The sequence below is a fragment of the Calidris pugnax genome, unplaced genomic scaffold, assembly GCF_001431845.1.
Source record: "Calidris pugnax isolate Ruff unplaced genomic scaffold, ASM143184v1 scaffold13, whole genome shotgun sequence".
Lineage (NCBI taxonomy): Eukaryota > Metazoa > Chordata > Aves > Charadriiformes > Scolopacidae > Calidris > Calidris pugnax.
Window position 1 is genome coordinate 5,478,889 of NW_015090810.1, and position 15,461 is coordinate 5,494,349.

Consider the following 15,461-nt stretch of genomic DNA (forward strand, 5'->3'; position numbering starts at 1 on the left):
TTGGTAGGTGTTTTTGTCAACTTAGGTCTATAACGTGTAACATAACGTTTGTAATTTTTTGCATTGTTATACTAATGAAATATTTCCTACTTTGTGTGTAACTAAATCAAACAAAGACTCTTGTGTATTCTCCTGCATGCCCTGCCCGCAGTATGTGAAATTGGTCCTAGATGTCCAAAATGACTGCCTGTAACTCTTCACGCAGCAGTCACAGGGACCAAGAATAAATGTGCACTGAGAGAATGGTCTTGGATCTCCCTGGTAAGACAGATGCTGGTGCAGTTACATTACCAGAACTTGGGACCATATAATACAGAATGATGAAGCAACTGGGGCTTATTCTCAACAAAATTATAGTGAAAAAAAATCAATTACTAGTTCTGCACCAATCATTGTGATTCAAATTGATTTTTTTGTTACTTCCTAGAAAGATCAGAATAAAGAAAAACTTTATTGAATAAATGCAGATTCCAGGAAATAACTCAATAAGCCATGTTTCAGTTTTATGCACATCTGCTGTAAATATCAATGTAGGGCCAAATCCTGTTGGCTTTATCTAAGTGAAGCCAATTTCAGTTATCTTCCTGGAGCTATTTATCCCAGATTTGCTTTAGAATATATAGAATATATAATAAATGCAAAGTGCAACCTGATTTGAATGAGCCATTCCTACTGAGAGCTGGGAAACAGGAAAACAGTGAAAATTCAGTTCTTTGAGGGAAGAAAAAGAAATCTTTTTTAATTATTATGTTCTTTGATTTAAATTGTAGAGTTGTAATTAAGAATTACAGTCTTTTAATCTGAAAATGAGTCTTTCTTTCAATGATATAAAGTGGTGCATGGTTTAAAGTGTGCGCTGAGTTTGTTTCATTGCATCGAACATTTTAAAACCACATTGTGTGAGTCTGTTTACTTCACATTTGTCCTCTTTCCCTTGCCTTTTTTGCATAATATATTGGTAAGTAATAAGAAGCAGTACCGCAGCTGCAATTTAATGGGAAACACAACTGTTTATTGAACCAGATACCCATTATTAATTTAACAACTGAATACAAACGCTTCTGGCAATAAGTGCAATAATTCTGTTTCCTTGATTACTTAAGGTTTGCCATTGGCTTCAGTGGAAGCTTAATCCAACCCTCAGAGGGGAGAAGTGCTGCTTTTTAACACTTGTAAAGGAAGAACAAGTACCAGCCTAATTCAGTTATCCTGCATGCATTCCCTCTGTCATCTTTTATAGACATACACATCTCTCATGTGGTTTTAGGAAGAGATTAAAACTATTCTCTTTTTCATAATTTTCCCAGTATTTTACGACTTGATTGGAATGTAAAAGATGTACAGTAAAGAGGCTACAGGTAATTTTTTGTAATGAGTTATTAGAACTCATAGTAAGTGAAAAAAAGTTCTTTTTCTTGAAATTGTATTACTTACTTTTTTTCAAGCAAGCATTGTATCATTCAAATTGGAGCCCTGTGTAATATGGGGCCTGTAAAGATGTGCACATTTCAAAGCTAACCTGGAGAGAGAGGTGTTACTCCAGAGATTAATTCGGCCCAATGAGACTCTAGAGGGCAGTCTTGGTATAGTAAAAGGAATATATATTTTTCTGTCATTAGAAACCTCAATCATGTAGATTGAGGACAAGATGTTATAACATAGTTTGAAAAGCGCAACTATTTTTAAAGAAGGTTTTAACAAAGCTGTTTAATTCTACATGAAATATGAATAACTTTTGACATAAGATAATAATTCCCAGTAATCTAATGGCATTTAAAATCCAGCATATTTTTTATATTGTTAAGTAGGATAACCATAGGGTATAATCAATGCATCAAAACCAAAAGTAAAAAATATGGTTTACTCCTTGGTTTTAGCTGATTTAAGCACTAGTCAATTCATGAAATGCATTTCCATCAGTAGTTTAAAGATCTACCAAAAGTCCACCAGAAGTCCTTTGCTTAAAGAGAGTAGAATAAAATCCAACATACAATGCAGATGCAAATTTAATGTCAGTTTCTAAAAGATGTGTTTTACTTTATAAGTAATTAATCTTTATACACAAGTTTTGACTATTGTTGGCAGAAATCAAAATTGCGTGCCTTGTAAATTTTTAATCGAGCAATTCTTAGATTAAAAAAATGCATTAGTCACTTTGACTATGTTTAATATTTTAGAAGAAGTTGTTCTGCAAGAAAACAAATCATTGGTAATGAAAAACAATGTGCAGCTTGTAAGTACTTACTGTGCAAACTTTTGAAACATGTAACCTTTGTTTCTTTGCAGGCAAACAATATTGCAGGCTTGTTTTAAAATAGGAACTTACTTCCTGTGGAAGACTTTTCATCTGTGTGTTTCAAAACATTTAGAAGGGAAAAGAGAATTGTTATTCCCATTTTATAGAGGGGCAGTACTTTCTCCGTTGGCTACAGCAGTCATGCTGCAAACTAGTTGGTGTAACAAGGTCAGTCAGGCGACGGTGGCTTGGCTGGTCTGGGTCACGCACACAAGGAGGATGAAAGATTTGGCACAAAGAGGTGCCAAAATCTCAGACGACAAGCCAAGCTGCAATCCCGTCAACTCCTGCTCACCTCCATTCCTGAAGCGATTAAACTTCCTAAATGCCTCCATCTTTGACCCTGAAAATTTTGAGGAGTCTTTTTAAGAAAATTTAAGAAAATTTTTAAGAGTCTTACTTCTGCTGATTCTCCAAGCAGGAGGGGCTTTTCTGCTCCAGCTTTGCTTGTTTATGCTCATGCATGAGCTGGACTGTGAAACTATCTGCTTCTCTGCCCGTGTCACACAGGAGGCTGATCAGCTGGAGCCTTGGGGCCTCTCTGCAGATGGGATTTAGTAGCCAAAAATACAGCTGCATCAATTTAAAGCACAGTCAGATAAAAAGAAGCCACATTTAAAAGAAAAATTATTACCTGGTTACAGCCAATTTTTTAATCTGGCTGGAGGACCACTCACCCAGTACATGGAAGTTGGACTCGGTTTCCTCTCTGGCCCAGGAGGCTTTAAACTAACATTTTGTGCAAGTTCCCTCTTCCTATTTTAGTGGGACGTCAACCTACACTCCAAAAAAAAAAAAAAAAAGGATTCATAGGGCTTGTGGGAGAAATAGGGTGGAGCTTGAAGAAGGGCACATTGTAGGGACCTCCAAGCCAGCCACAGGCAAGCTGGGATGCCCTACCTGTTAGATCAGGTAAGAAGTATTTGCTGAACAATTCTTCCTTTTTTGTGGTGTTATTACCATTTTTAGCACTGTAAATCTATCCTTGGCTTGTGTTGACACAATGCATTGAAAAAATAGTAATAATGATTTGCTGTATTGGAAGTCTTATTCTTTTTCTGCTTGTGGATGTGTCTTTCACCTCTCCCTGAAAGTCTGCAGAGAAGCTTTCTCAGTTTATGGGTATTTTTGGTTTGATATTTGAATTTCAAAACTTGATCCAGAGTTCCTAGTGATTGGTGCTTATGCTGTTTTGTAGTGTCTCTGAAACTACGATTCTTTCTCTCACAAATTAAAAATATATTAAAAAAAACCCCAACCAACCAACTAACAACTATGTCATTCTTTTCTTAATAGAAAATGCCTTCAAATTCCTATTGATGAAAAGGGCCCTTACAGAGATTTTCTTCTGATATCCAATTTCTTAATTCAAATTGTCATTGATTTTGTGTAATGCTTGATTAAGATTAATACAAAAGAGCTCAATGTTTACTATAAAAGCAAACTTGCCGAGTCTTGTCTGTTCTCAATTTCCTGTAAAGTTTGCTAAAGCATAAACTGTAAGTGTAAGCAACTTTATATACACTTACAGTTTTGAAATACCTATATCACATGAAGAAACTAATGCTTTTGTTGATTTTGTTCTTTTAAAGGGAGAAGCTTTTATTAAAGACTAAATTATTTTAAAATATAATTATTAAAAGAAAATTATTTTTTAAATATTGTACAGCAGCCTTTTATGTGCAAGTGTCCTGCAGTGAATAAATAAAAAGATCTGTAGGAATAGTTATAACTTCCTCTTAGACAATTAATTGAATTAAAAAAAAAAATACAATCCAGGAAAACAATGTGTATTCCATGAAAAACTATTTTTCTGTTACAATTAATACAATTATTAGTAATGCTAATAACCCTAACTCTCACAGAAATTGAATTAGTTGAATACTAAAAGAATGGTTATTCAACAGAAATATAACAGACAGAAGAGTATAAGGAAAGCAGTTTCCTTTAAACAAATACTACATTCTCATTATGTAAGCTCACTCTTTTAAAGAATGTTAAAACAGAGCAACTTCCTTCAAAGAATAAAAATTGTTACTTTACAAAGGTGATGCCTTTATCCAAACCAGAGCTCCTTGCCTTATTCTCAGTTCACATCGCATTTCTGTGAACCACACTATGACTTTTTAACTGACGTTCTCAGTAGTAGTACCACCAGCATTTCACTGTTGTGCAATATTCAAGTGGAAAAAATGTAAAATTCAGGCGTTATTTTATTTTGGGGGGAAACTGTAAAATGACTGTATTTATCATTCTAAGTCTTAAAATATAGGCTTAGAAATATAGACTGTTGTTACCTCTTATAAGCTTGCTGTTGATCTTTCCCTATCAAAGGGAGCTCACGTACCATATGCAGGACCAGCTGGGCTAGCATGGCACAAATGAGATGGCAGGACAGCATACAGTAAGGGAGAGAAGAGGGGAAGATCCTGAAGCCAGCACCACTGCTGGACATCTCCAGTGGAGACACCACAGCAGAACAGCAATTGTGGTTCACCTGGTGCTTGTTGGGACTTCGTTGCTTCTCATCAGACCTGGCTGGATATATCACCTTTCTTTACTCATCTTGGTGGTAGATCTATACCAGCAACTTAGACATCCATAAAAACCCCTAGATATACATGTAGTTTACCTTAGATATACATATAATAATGAAGTTGATAAAATTATTTCACCCAGATGCACCCTCGATTCTTGTTCTTGTAAGCATTTGGTAGGACACAACAATTTCTAAGGAAAACCTTCATGGAAGTCTACAGGTCTTTAGGTGCCATAAATTCCTACTGAAATGCCTAAATCCTTATCATCCATAGCTTGGGCCTCTCTAGGTGTTCTCCTACCACCTGTCAAAATGTGCAGAAAGTGTATACTTCAATAGTCCCTTAAAGTGAAAAAAAACCATGCATTTAGATACGCTGGATTAAGGATAAAAATGTGACAGAGCTTAATCATATCCGAAGTAACAGTAGAATTTTTTGAAAGCTTTCGATATTGTAGTAGATCACATAATGTAAAAAGCTTCAGATTGCTTACAATAAAAGCATGTTAAAGGTGTGATAAGGTTTGGCTACCTCATCCTAAAGCAGCATATGATAATTTTCAGGGGCGGGGTGTGAGGGGGTTGTGTTGCATTCTAAACCTTTTGAAGATGAGTTAGCTGTTTGTAGTAACAGCTAGACATAATTTCTGGTAAAAAGATTAATATTGACCTAAATCAGTATAACAGTAGTAGAAGAATTGATTACAGTCTGTTGATCTCAAATGGTAATTGTAAATAACAATATATAATGGATATATTGTCCGTGACACAGGTTACCTCAATATTGATGGAAATGTAAATAATAAGGTGCCTACATGGCACAACTGGATTTCTTACAAATTTGGGTGCAAGTATCATTACAAGTTTGGGTTCAGAGAAGTACAATACACATCACATCCCATACAATATGGATGGGAGGCTACAGTGTCATTTTAAGGGAAAGGAAAATTCTGTGTATTAGGAAGCAGCACCTGAGAAGCAGGTTATACTCAGCTATGAATAACCGATTGAACTTGAAACCTCCTGTCCAATGCTGATGCTGAGAGTATATTTTTGTAGTCCTTCAGCGACAGATATTATTCATATCGTTTAGCCCATGTTCCAAATCAAGCAAAAATCAGTTAGCAGCATTAATGCATTGCTGAGACAAGGTCAATACATTTTGTCTTGCTCAGTGCTTTTTGTCTGCTCTTAACAAAGTACTAACTAGAGCCATGTGGCCGCAAGGTGCATTGGGAAGCGGAGCTGAGTTTGCTCATCCTTGCCTGGAAAAAAAAATTATGTAATGATACCCTACAGATAGCTAAACTGATCTTGGAGGAAGAGATCTACATTTTCAATATATGTACAAAAGGAGGAGATACTCGGTAAGTTTAAGGAGGTGCAATATTGAGACCACCCTCCAGCTGCCAGCATTGGCACCCTAGTGCCCCATGGTCTCAAAATGTATGTTGATAAACCTCATGACAGAAATTGTCTCAACCATCACTTCTGTAATATCAATAGTGCCCTTTGAGGCAATCAGCCCCTGCTTTAGCCCTTTCTCTAATACAAAACACAGTTCAGCAAAGTTTGCAGCAGCTGCAGGTGTTTCTGCAGCTTGCTGGGTTAGAAGCCAGCCCTTCCAGAGATGATGTCTGTATCTCCAGGTATGGGCAAGTACAACTTTGCAGAATTGAAGTGCTGAATGTTGTTTGTGTACACTGTCAGAGTACACTGAATAATTTTAACCAGAGAGGCAACTGCGTCATCCTTTGCAAGAATTTCATTAGGCATAACCTTGAACTCCCAACTTTTTTTCTAGTCTTTATACAAAAACCACATGAATATAGATATAAGCGCTGTTGACTGTCTCATCTGCCTGTACATATTTACTTCTCTGGGAAGGGGCATCCTGTTTCTTCTCCTTTCGGGGAGGAAGAGAAAGATTTTAGAGACCCAGGTCCTGAGTGAGAAATCAAAACAGAATGCACAATGTACCTGTCTTCTACTATACACACACTTGGATACTAACATGGGCTGAAAAAAATGGGTTCCTTTAGTCAAGGTCATTTATGCAGTTGGGTGTGCTGAGGCCTTGTGCTGTGGCAATGAGTCCAGGATTTCCCCTCCTGAGTGGAATGACTAACAAATAGCTACAGCTGAAGATATTCCAGTATGAATTAAGAGAGATGTAAATCACTGTCAAATTAACAACGTTGACAAAGTGGTTCAGAAGTTCAGCACTGCTCTCTGAAAGTGTGAAAACATAGCGCAGAGAATACAAATGGAACCTGCAGGACTCCTCTTAAGGGTCATTAATCTTCATACCATGCTAAAGCTCTACCCAAGGTGTGTTTACAAAAACTGCCAATAGACATTGGGTTTGATCTGTAGAGAACCTCAAAAATATTGAGATATGCTTTTCTTTAAGATACCAGGGCAAGGGCACCTGACAGCCATTTAAGGGGCATTTGAGCCTGGGCAAATACAACATGCTAGATCTGAAATGCAAGGGTTATCACTGGAGCAAAGTTAAGAGACCTCTAGCTGGCTCTTCTCTGTACAAGAGAAACCTTAGCTGGCAAAGGGCTAAGGAAAAATCTTTTCAAGTGTAAGGGAACTGTCTCAGATAATGATTAATTGGGAAGGAGTGGCAATTCTTCTATCACGAACATGCTAGAGGATTAGGTGTCATGCTCTTCCTCATCAGGATGGAAGATTATTCGCGGTTGAAAAGACTTGAGTGCTAGCAAGGTCAGCAATATTACTTTTGTTAATCTTGATGTGGTGCGATGTTTCTTATTTAATGCTTGTTATTTGTATATCTTTATGCTGTGTAAAAAAGAGCTGCTGCCTTAACTTCCAATTACGGTGTGTGACTGAGGTAATGTGAATGGGACAATGGGAGTGGGAGTATGGCAGCACTGATGAGTTCTTTCTTTCTGCCTTCTCTGCTAAGCAGTTGTCATCTTGTTTATTCTCTAAAATTACTAATTGCCACACCGCAATCACATAAAAGCCAAATGAAAACACCACCCAAGCACTTTGGCAATTTTCTTTTGCTGGCGCATTCAACAGATGCGTGAATTAGAGTTCAAGTTATTGTAGGGTTCTGAACTCCATGGGTCCCCAACAGAGAATAGTGTGCCTCCAAGGGAAGGGGTATTTTTACTGCCACTGCTTGGCAGTAGGCATGGTGGTTGGATGGATGCATCCAGAGGCTAGTGGTCAACAGGTCAGTGTCCAGATGGAGATCAGTGACAACTGGGAGTGCTTCAGGGGTCCATATTGGGATCAGTACTGTTTAAAATCTCCATCAGTGATGGAGGCTGTAGGATTGAGCCCACTCTCAGCAAGTTTGTGGATGACACCAAGCTGAGTGGTGCAGTTAACACACCTGAGGGACAGGATGCCATCCAGAGGGACCTGGACAGGCTCAAGAAGTGGGTCCATGTGAACATCATGAGGTTCAACAAGGCGAAGTGCAGGGTCCTGCAACCCTTGGTGTCAATACAGGCTGGGGGATGAAGGGATTGAGAAGAGTCCTGAGGAGAAGGACTTGGGATTTCTAAGAGCAGCTGTAATTATAAGTAACAATTTACTTCTATTTCTTAGTGTTGTCCCAAAATAATGGAAAACCATTGTCAACCTAAATAAATTCTTGTCTTTTTATTCATAACAATTTTCAAGTATGTGTAAAGGAAAAAAGTGTGCTAAAAAGTGTAAGTATGACTTTAAATTGTTAATATATTATATAGAGAAGTTCTGACCTAGGAATTTTTTTAAATGTATACATACATGTATGTGTAAATATATATAAATAATTTTTTTTGAAACCACCTTTATTCATTGACAAATTAATCAGATTTTTAATGCAAATTCAAATGTGACTTTTGAACTGTAGGAATACACACACCTGTGGATTTTCTTCATGATCGTGCCACAGAGAAGCCAAAGACCTCGAATATGCAGCAATCAGCACTTCAAGCCTAATGACTGCAAGTGGGAGCACAACCTGTTTGATATTCCATTAAATCTAAGAAGGAGTAGCTGATATGTTAATGAGGCCAACTATTATAGACAGAAAAATCTTTCCTTTCCTCTTCGTTTTTAATTACTACTATGGGATCATGATCAGGGACAATACATGTGCTTCTTTCTGTTCTATCGTGGTACCATCAGCACGATAATATCTTCTTTTAATTCTGAAGCAATTAGTTCACAAGGCAAAATAAAGATAAAATCTACAATTTCTAGAGTCTTATTCAAAGCATTTCAACAGGCAACTAAGATCCACATAGCTGGTTGGTTTGCTTTTTTTATTCTGCTGTATTAAAATATTTTATTCTAGGTTTTTACTGCTGCTGCTATTTTTAGCTTCACTTCTGTTACTATCCCCTTTTCTCTATTTTTAAGTTGTTATTTGTTGGGATTATTGGTGTTTCTTTCTTCGTTTAACTGTTCTTTGTCATTGTTCTCCAATGAACCCAAGACCTAGACAATATTTAAATAACTGCTGGGATTTTACATTTATTTAAAATATATATGAGTTTATATATTATAAATTTTATATATATATAATTTCTTGCAATTCCACTCCAGGCAGAAAATCTGCAGGATGCTTTGCAATTGAAGACGGAAAGTTGACAATAATGTAATTGTTGTAGGGGAAAAAAGGCAAAGGGAACAAAACAGACAAAAGCATCCTGGGTGTATTTTATCCTCTGCCCTGGAGAAGTGTTGGCCCATCATACAACAGGTGTTGGAGAGGGAAGAGGGATCTACAGCTCCAGAATTCATTCTGCTGTGCAAATGGCAAAAGAAGTCTCAGTTCTGCCCTGCACCTTCTCCCCAGCACTGCCCTCCTCACAAGGTCCCCTTTCAGCTGCAGGGTGATCCATGCAGACACCACCAGTGCAGAGATGTGCTCCTCCTCCCAGTGACTTCTCAGCTAAGGCCAGCAGAGAGGAGTGCTTGGCTGCCAAAACATGCAGGAGGGCATTGCCCGTGGGTGCCCACCCTCCTGACAGGAGGGTGCCAGCAATGGCTGGGAGAGGCTGTAATAAATTGTCAGAGAAGGCTGTCTGAAGGGGGCTGTTCCCAGCTTCTAGACCCTCTGGTAACAAATGCTGAGACTTCATCTTCCAGACAAAGGAAAGAAAGCACATACCAGGGCTCAGCTTCCTTCCCTTTTGGAAAAAGAATTATCCCGTACAATAGCTGAGGCTGCTCCTGGGGCCTCTGCCACACACCTTGATGAGATCCACCAGGCCAAGCTGGCCAAGCCATTGCTGTAGTTCCCATGCTGGAGTCCTGTGAAAAGAAGACTTTGAAGAAGGACCTCCACTGCTGGCTCTTGGTTCCTCAGTGACTCAATGTGACCAGGACTAGCTGAAGGACTACTTCCTTCTGAGGCCAAACCTTGGAGGTGCTCTCTTGGGTGCTCACTAGTAAATCCCTGGGTATTGACCATGAATCTTCAGTCCAAGGCACCTCATGTTCCTGACCAAGGAACTGCATGCTCCCTCTACCGAAGAGGTGGGCTGTGCTCACTCTGCATTTGAAGGCCAGCCTTCATGAGCTGACCGGCTGCCACATACGACTTCTCAGCATAATTTTTAAGAGCATAGAGAAGCCATTTCACGACAACATGGATCCAGTTTGGGGAAGGCAATCCATTCAGGCTAAACCTGTAATTTCTCAGACCACAATTATTTTGATGATCTGTGCTGCTTCCAAGATCTCTAATTGGCTTATTGGGATCATTCACCATTTGGCCGCCTAGCTTTTGACCAAAATAAAGTGATGGACAGGCTGAACCATGACCATTTAATTAGCATCTCCTCAGTCTCCCAGAGCTCTGCTATAATTAGCATCTCTTTTGCATCCACCACAGGGTTTTCTAAGAGACTTTACCAAGCTGCCCTCCTTTTATCAGAACTTCCTCAGATTCTGGAAACCCACTTCTGTGATTAGGTCTACTACAACTATTAGCTCAACTGAGCTAGGAAATTAAGAATTTCAAACAAAAAGTAAAGTCTTTAATGTAATGAAGTAGAATATTTTAGCATCAGAAGCAAAGGTACATAAAATTCTTAATAATATATAGAGTAAAGCAAAAATTATACAGCTAATCCTTTAGTTATTTTTTTTCCATTTCAATGTACAGGTTTTGTCTTTATTTCCAGGGAAAGAGGTGGGAAATAGAGAGAAAAGGGAAAACATCTGATATTTTAACTTCAGCGAAGTGTTGCTGAGATCCTTTTTGCCTTGAATGAGTTTTATTTTCCTTGACTGTGGAGTCATAAGATTTGGGGTCAATCAAGTTTCTGAAGAAAGAGAATTCCACATTAAGAACATTCATCTTTCTCTTTCTTGAGAAAGGCTTTTAACGCTTCTGTACTGTCGATGATAAAATATGGAGCAAAAGGGTGGGAGCATTTAATATACTGGAGCTGAAACCAGAACCTGGACAATGAAGCATGAAATGAAGTATGCTTGGTATCACAGAGAAACAGAATTAGCAAATAGGTAAGACAGAGAAAGTATGTAAAAGAACAGTCTTTATGAATAAAAGGACACTAGGATGATTGTATCTTGAAGAGGACAGAATTAAAGACGGAATGCATTTATGAAGAAATAGGTTACAGCATGTGCAATCATCAGAACGCTTAAGGATGTATCAAAAAATCTCTCTTCTCTGAAATATTTTGGAAGTGATACATGTCAGGATTGCTTGAAGAACACTGAGTGCTTCAGAGGTGTAGGAATTTAAAGTATTATAAAGCAATTAAAAATTACCTTCATTACGCTGTGCTGTTTGATAGTATTATATACTTGCTTCTTTTGAAGGAAGGATGCTCTTCTGTTTCCAGTGACAAGGTTTCTTAAGGAGAAACCATAACAACAAGAGAAACATAAAGAGTTTCTATAACCTTGTAATCACACATGTCATACACAATGTACTATTTTCCCTCTTTATAGCAGAAATGCTCAGAAATAATATATAGTCGATGCTTCAAATTATGTTTTCTGTGACAGAAGTTAATTCTAAAGTAAGTATTCCCTGAAAGAGAAACAGAGAAAACATTTTTACATGTCTATCATTTGTCCTTAGAGGACACAAAACAAATATGTTTTTTAAAGCTTGACACTGGTATTATTCTGTGTGGCCTCCGGCTATATGCTTTTTCCAGTTTGTAGAATTGAAGGGATAAGAAAACAGCTTTGCATTAAGAGGAACACATTGTACAGGTTAATCATAACCATGCAGAAATCAAAATGCTGCCAACAAAATAATGGCGTACTAGTGCCAAGGGAGTCACCAGGATGACTGTGAGGGAAGCTGTGGGAGAATAACAACTCCTTTGCATGTGGGAAAGTATTTCAGGCATGTGCTTCTAAATTAATTATTGATGTGGCTGAAACAGAAGTTTTTACTACTGTCGACAATAGCAAATACTCGTAAAAATTTAATTGGCTAAAAGTTAATTTCAGTGTTCCTCAATCATGAAATGCATTAATTGAGAAGAGCCTTTTTTAAGGTGTTTAAATTTTAAAAGGAAATAAAGCAGAAAAGCAGAATCAGGCAGGGGAATTTAACAAATGTAAAAATGTTGACAGAAGTGAGAGTCATTACTTAGTCAATATTGTATCAATTAACCAAATTAACCGTAGTCCCTGATGAGAACTAAGTAGAATGGGTTAATTTTCTAGTTTGTCTGACTCATTCACATTATACATTATGTGTGTACATTAGTGTATACAAATCAGACAAACTAAAAGGCAGTGCCACATAAAATGTGGAAGAATTAAACAAAACAGTGTTTGGAAGGATTTTAAATGCTCTAAATTCATTAAATAATAAATAAATCATACGTTGTACTGGTGACAGTTGCTACTTTTGAAGGAGAGTGGCTAGTCTGCTCCCAGCTACAAGCTTTCCTTAGGCTGCCATAAGAACATCGGAGAATCACTTCATACAGTCTAAACAAATAGCATCCCAAGCCGTTGGTAGACGTAATCTTGGATTTTCAGTTTAACTAAGTTAAAGTATAGCTATAAAAAATAACAAAAGTGAATACGAACAAATTCATTGTTAAGGTGTGTGACATCAGGCTGAGACTAAGACAACTGCAACGATAGTCTTTTTAGGTAATACTGACACTGAGTTTTTAATACACCATCACAGATGAATAGCATAGTATAGCCATATTTTAAAAATTGAAATGAAAAACTACAGATATTATTGGGGAGCAAAGCTTGTAAAAGATTTTCTCTTCACTTACTGGGTTTATATTTTTAGCCCCAAGCATGTAACATCTCTATTCCTCTGAGAAGCTGTTGAAAAGAATCTGTTCAGAGGGGACAACGTAAAAGATAACAGCATGCAATTTTATCACTGGAGTAACAGGACAGCCTTTAGTTCCCTTTGAATATAGGGACTTGTGGGTAGCCCAGGAAAAGCTCATATATTTCCTATCCCTGCCAAGTGTCTGAACACAGCAATAAACTCACAGAAATACCGGAGAAAGCCACTCTCCCTCCAAATTTCTCATATGAGAAACTGTGTGGTGAAGCTTCCTTTTTGCCACTGGTACGGAAACCACAGAGGAGCATAAGAGAAATTGTTCACAACACTATCAGATTCACTGGAACTTCTGTATTTTCTCTTTCTGGATGGCAATGAGAGTGAAACACTTCAGTGAGCGATACTGCTGGCACACAGCCTCATTTGATGTAATTGTGCCCTTACTATTTATTACATATGGTAGCATCCAACAGAAAAATATGTAAAATTGATGTTATTTAGTTATTTCAAAATTAATGGTCACAGATAGGGAGCGTTTCTTAAAAGCTAACAATCCTATCATTTTCTTACTGAATTTTCTATGTTAAAAAGAAAATTTAAAATGTTATTCATTGGTTAGAGCTAGCTTTTAGCTCTGAGCTATAATTATTCATGAAAAAAGCTGTTTGGATTGAGCTGTACATGAAACTGCCCTAAGATCATTTCAGCTATGAGGTTTACATAGAAAAAAGACAACTCCCTCTAACGCTGTATTGGTTTGTGACAACAGCGGTCGTCTAACAGGTGCCACAAAGTTCCTTCCCATTGTAGCTTATTCAAACTGATTACCCCAATGTACTACAGTAAATTTGCCCCAAGTATACCTAGGTCACAGATGGGTACAAGTCGTGTTCACTTTCATCTTACAGTTTGGAGACTTGCACATATATTCATTTCTAAGAGAGCTAAAAAATTCAAACGATGCATCAAACTACAAAGAATCAATGGACAATCTTTTGTTTGTATAATTCTACCAGTACTGACAACACAATAATGACAACTAGATCTAATCTATAATATTATCCATTGAAAACAAACGACATACAGTATGAAGTTCGGATTTTTTAGGAGCAAATTTTTCTACTGTTCTCGTGAAAAGGCTACTATATATATAGCCAGTAGCAAAAGCATCAGGCAGTACGTGTTCCTGTTTAACTGAGGCTTACAAGAAAAGTCTTCTGAAGGAGCTTATTTGTAAAGAAGCTCAAGATTTGGTCTGAAAAGGCTGCTTCATGGGTTAATGTATTCACCTATAAATAAAAGCAGTGACAGCTCTCCTGTCAGTACATGCTGATGGACGGTTCCTTTTTCCGCCATTACAGCCTTGTGAATGTGGGAAAATTAATTTAAGTGGTAGTTAATTTCTAATGAATTCCATTCAAGCGGTTAATATGGTCCCTTGATGTTATGGTAACCTTCATGGATCATTGCATTATGTAAATAAATTCTACTTTATGCTGGTTTATTTTTAAAAAACGGAAGATTGGTGAGTCCAGTCAAACCTTCACATACACAAATGTGCATAAAATTTCTTAAGAAATCACTAAAAATAGACTGTGTAAGAGAGTACACTTGATATCCTACGAAGCATACCATTCATCTTTATAAGACACCTAATTTTTATATAATTTTGGCAGGATCATCTATTATTTGGAGCTGAGAATAAGACGGCTTTTGGAAAGGAAACCCTCTTCACTCAAAATGGTATTAGAAATGCAGCTTGCGTGTCCTTGAGGGACTCTCCAAGCCCTAAGATCAGCTGTTTTGCACAGGCATGAATCACTGGACAGGTTCCACATATCCCAGCTTCTACCTTATCCCCTCTTCTGGGGAGACCTCTGACAGGATCTGCTCTGCAGAGAACTTCTGCACGGCGTCTTACTGTTTGAAGTCACTCAGCTTTTCCCACTGACTTCAGTGGGGTTTAGATCAGGCTTGTGCTATGTCACTTTCTTTAAAAAAAAAAAAAGTGCGCAATATTTATTTTCAAATATTAATGTTTTTAAGTATCCAAATTCATGTACATTAACCTTTTGAAAGGTAATGAAGGTTTCCTTTTACTGTGTCATACCTACTACTTGAAGGATATAAAATCCCTTGTGTAAGCACAGAGACTTCTGTGGTGTGTGCATTGGGCGGCTGAGAAACGCCTGGAGTTTTTAATACCTGGTCATATGCATTGAAATTAAACTTTTCTCCTCCTCATGAGGAACTGAATACACAATCTGCATTTTAAATGCACATTGCTTTCCCTTCTGAAAACATGACCCTTTATATATGTCTAAACTGGGGAG